The sequence below is a fragment of the Octopus sinensis genome, linkage group LG2 (genome assembly GCF_006345805.1).
Source record: "Octopus sinensis linkage group LG2, ASM634580v1, whole genome shotgun sequence".
NCBI classification, from domain to species: Eukaryota; Metazoa; Mollusca; class Cephalopoda; order Octopoda; family Octopodidae; genus Octopus; species Octopus sinensis.
This window is the reverse complement of record NC_042998.1, coordinates 128,137,329-128,142,818: the sequence shown is the minus strand read 5'-3', so window position 1 is coordinate 128,142,818 and position 5,490 is coordinate 128,137,329.

Sequence of the window (5,490 nt, the reverse complement as noted above, 5' to 3'; positions counted from 1 at the left end):
CTTGCCATCGTTTTATCATGGTTCGTTGCTGTTCTATTTTTAGTTTGGATTTCATTTGTTTTATAGCTTTAGTTGCTTCTACTTCTTCTTCTTCTTCTTCTTCTTCTTCTTCTTCTTCTTCTTCTTCTTCTTCTTCTTCTTCTTCTTCTTCTTCTTCTTCTTCTTCTTCTTCTTCTTCTTCTTCTTCTTCTTCTTCTTCTTCTTCTTCTTCTTCTTCATATTTGTTAGGTGGTATGATTTCTTGTTTGTACTTGTCAGCTTCCTTAAATACTGAGAACAGTTTTTTTGTTTTGCTCGTGTTTTGCCGCTATTTGTATCAGTTTTCCTCCCTTCTGAAGTAGATATTTTTGCAGTCCTATGGTGGTTATTTTATAGTAGTTTTCCAGTTGTATAAGGCCTCTACCACCTTCTATACGTTGTATATATAGCCTTTCTATGTCAGATTTTGGGTGATGCATCCTAGATCCTGTCATTATTTTTCTTGTTTTCCTATCTATTTTGGTCAGTTCATTTAGTGTCCAGTTAAGGATATTGTAGCTGTAACATATAACTGGGACAGCTAAAGTGTTGATACCTATTATCTTGTTTTTAGCATTGAACTCTGTTTTTAGTATTAATCTAACTCGTCTATAATATTTTTTATTTTCTCTTTCATTTGTGTGTGTTGTGTCTTATCTAGTTCATGGATTCCTAAGTATTTGTAAGTTTGGTTTTGGTCTAATTCTTTTATTTCATTGGTTTTATCTAGTGTGATGTTGCTACTCTTAACTAGTTTTCCTCTTTTCAGGGTTACTTTGGCGCATTTCTCTAATCCAAATTTCATATCTATTTCTTTGGTAAATCCATGAACTGTCTTTAGTAGTGTTTCCAGCTGTTTGTCATTTGTAGCGTATAGTTTTAGGTCATCCATATATAAAAGGTGGCTGATCGTTTTGCCGTAACATTTATATCCGCATCCAGTTCTGTTTAGTATATCCGATAGAGGTGACAGTGCCAAGCAGAAAAGGAGGGAAAGAGCGTATCTCCCTGGAATATTATTATTATTATGATTATTATTATTATTATGATTATTATTATTATTATTGTTGTTGTGTTGTTGTTGTTGTTGTTGTTGTTCTTCTTCTTCTTCTTCTTCTTCTTCTTCTTCTTCTTCTTTTCTTCTTCTTCTTCTTCTTCTTCTTCTTATTATTATTGAGTGAGAGAGCAGTTCATGCCATTAAAGTGACACTGGGGTAAAATATACGAAGCCCAATATACCCATCATGACTACCCGTCTGATAAGGGTACACCAAGCACATGCATCACAACCATATGTGCGCGACATGGTGATCTCATATAAAGATAAACAGCACATGACCTTGCAGGTGGGGCCCAGTTAGAATTTTCTTCAGGTTGAGTAGCCCATTCCGCTCAAAAGGTCCCTGAATAAGGGTTGTTTAAGGATGTTGAAAGAACCACCCATGTTTCCAGAGGTGAATTATTCAAACCCCAAAGAATCCCTCTCAACACATGGCTATGATGACCCCCCACCACTACTTCTGCTCGTGATCAGAGATGCACACATCATCATCATCATCATCATCGTCATCATCATCATCACCATCATCATCATCATCATCATCAACATCATCATCATCATCATCATCATCATCATCATCATCATCATCATCATCATTATTATTATATTATTATTATTATCATCTCAAATTATTCCACAGCTTGGAGTAAGTGGAGATGAGTCGATTACATTGACTCCAGTGTTCAACTAGTATTTATTGACCCTGAAAGGATGAAAGGCGAAGTCGACATCGGCGGAGTTTGAACTCAAAACTTAGCGACGACAAAATACCTATTTCTTTACAACCCACAAGGGGCTAAACACAGAGAGGACAAACAAGGAAAGATAAACAGATTAAGTTGATTATATCGACCCCATTATGTAACTGGTACTTATTTAATCGACCCCGAAATAAGGATATATATATATATACGTACACCTTATTCTCTTATATATATATATTATGACTTAAAAGAGGAAGAGTGGTTCTCGTAACGTTGCTTCCAGCAGAGTGGGTCTCTCTGAAGGAATATACGGACCAGGTGTTGTAGGCCAAGCAACCCTACGATTAATGACATTTCAGCTGTGACCATCCAATAGATTTTCTATGTGCTAAGAATACAGGATCACATTATCCAGCTTGACCCTTTTAAGACGAGGCTGTGTGGTTTGAGGGTGATTTGGTTGTTATTTCTAGAAGATTGAATAACTTTGTAAAACCCTTGTTGGTTCAGTTATGAGCAGATGCAGCTTACAGCTATAAGGAGCTACAAATTTAAGCACATGGAAAGAGTTTCTTTTGCTTGCAGCCTTAGTCCATACCTTTCTTTAGGTATAATTTAGTGAGAAGTATGGAAGCTATCCAAATTAAGATTTTCGAAATACACTAACACGAAAACTGTCTTCAAGTCATTTCTAAATGAATTATATCTCATACATAATTTGTAACGACAACAAAAGGAGCTGTATTTAATACCACTCAATTTGTTCCAATAATAGAGTTTTATTTAATCTGAATGTGTGAAATACATTGAACAAAATTTGATTTATTTTTGTTTAGGACTCACGTACTATATATCATTACGAAAAAATTGTAGTCCTGTCAAAATTTTTTTTTTAGGTGATGATAGAAAGAACCTTTGCCAAACAAGATAATAACAGTGATGTTCATTTTAAGATTATAAATGATTATAGCTTATGATTTCTGTTCCCCACAATGATTTTATTTCAGATAACTTATATGGATTCCTTTCAGATAATATATAGATAAAATGAGTTACTCTAAAGCTAGTTTATGCGAAAATACGTATATGAAATATTTCTTTATAAGATATTTTTATTATTTTCTTTCTTTCCTTATTTCCATTTTTTCTAACTCATTATTGACCTCCCTTACACTGGCCATTTTCCTCTTTTCCTCTCTTTCCTTCTTTATCTCTTACAACTCATTCCTGTTGCCCCAAACTATCTTATCCTTTTATCGACTATTTTATCATATCTCATCATTCTTCAATGAAAAACTGTCTCACGGCATACAAAGTTGTTATTTCTCTCACTCTATCAAGTTTTGCTGATTCAGATCTCCCTCTCCTAGTCACTAGTGACTATATTCGATTGTTAATGATAGTCTGATGGACAAGATTAGCTACTGAATTTCAAAATCGATCAAACAATAGAATTGCGCGGCAGAGCAGACAACTCAGTAGAGGAGATCTTTGTTGCACTTTTCTTAGCATTTTACTTCTTAAATGTTCTTCTTCAATGAGAAGCCTTTCACAAATTCCTTTTAAATAAATATCTTAAAGAAATAATATCTTTCAAACACTGAGGTATAGTGCTATTTAGGCTTATCACACACGCGCTAAATGCAGCAACGAATGTGATAAATGGCCTGAGCCATATTCTTTGCACTAAGGTTTATGTTGAATACATTGAATACATTGAATTTATATCATGATAGTTACAGTATAAAATGTGTAAATCAATGTTTCATGAATGTTAAATGCCCGTTTCAATTTTTATGTATCGATATTTACCATGTTTCTCATTTTAATTTCATAATTACTAAGGTAGTCAGTTAATATGATGGAAAATTTGGGTATATATGTATGTGTGTGTGTACATGCATGCGCGTATGTGGATGCGTATGTGTCTATGCTCGTATGTATGTATGTAAGTAAGCATGTATGCACGTATGTATGTATGTATGTATGTATGTATGTATGTATGTATGTATGTATGTATGAATGTATGTATTTATGAATGTATGTATTTATGTATGTATGTATGTATGTATGTATGTATGTATGTATGTATGTATGTATGAATGTATGTATGTGCATACACTACGTTCTGCAAATGTTAGATGTATGATCTGTTAATAAATAATGACAGCAAATTTGAAAATTTGAAAATTTGATCAGAAATACAGTATATATGGGTCATAATACAATCTTTGTGATATTGATTTGATAAATAGTTTGAGGGGCTGATGAAAAGCTACTGTACGTTCATGTTAATTGGTTTGAGAGACATAGTAATGTTGCTGACTAGATACTGAAGATGAGAGACGCACACAAAAGAACTATTAATATTAGGAAGGCAGATAAAATCTGTTCGTATATATTGCGAAGATAATCGGTAAATTTTGTCAGAGTAGTCTCAGCTCACATAGAAAATATTTTTTGTATAATGCATTTGTAGGACCAACTAATAGACAAAATCAAACCTGTTCAATAGAATGGTCTTCTGAAAACGTTGACGTATTGCATTTTTTCGAGTATATATATATATTTAAAAAATGGGTTTTGCCAACAAATACAGACATTAGTCACAATATACGATGTTGTGTTGAAAAGTTCTTGGCTTTAAGGGTTTTGCAAACGGCCTGGTTGGAGACTCACACTTTCGAATTCTTTTACATGGCTTAGAAAAACTGAAAGACCACTGCAATATGTGTGTGGATCTGAGAAGGAAATATGTTGAATAAAATCATAATTAACTGATCCTTCTGTATAAACCCACCCCATTAAAAAAATATACAATTGCCTTCTTCAGCTAACTCATTTTTACTGAATCATGCAATTGGTTTCTTTCCACATAGCATTCAGGTTAACTTGATAACATGTTGAATAAGATTCTTCAGAATTGTGTGTAAAATTTTGAAGAACACTGAATAACATACATATTACAAATGGGCGTGTTTGTATGGTCAAATTTATATCATACAAAAAAATCAGTGGCTAGACTATAACTGGCCAAAAAGAAATAATTTTTCTTGTATATTTAGGTGCGATAATAAATTATCAGTTGGGTGCCAAGTCTGATATCAGCAACAACATTTTATAGCTGTTTGTCTCGTCACATTTACTATGACAGAGAAAGTTGAGCAGAGAATCTGCATCAAATTTTGCCAAAAGCTTTGTGATACCTGCGCAGAGGCCTACTCAAATTTGCAGGAAGTGTATGAAGGGTAGCGTATGAGCAGAAAAAATGTCGACAGTGACGAACTTCCTAGGAGACCCGCAACCAGTAGAACTGAGAAAAACATCGCAGATGCGCGTGTAGCTGTGAGGGGAAATCCTCGAATCACCATCCGTGAGTTAGCAGATGTACAAATTAGTAACGATTCAGCTCAGTCCATTATCAATGAAGATTTGGGTATGAGGTGTGTATCTGCCAAGTTTGTGCCAAAACTGCTTTCAGCCAACAACGCATTGTGCAGTAGTTTTGGCTAAGCACGGCATTCCCCAGGCCCGACAGCCACCGTATTCCGCGGATCTCGCTCATTGCGACTTTTTCCTCTTTCCAAATTTCAAATCCCGCTTGAAAGGAAGATTTCAGGACGTCGAGAAAATACGACGAGGCAGCTGCTGATTAGCCCAGAAAACGAGTTCCAGCAATGCTTACATCAATGGAAACAACGCTGGATT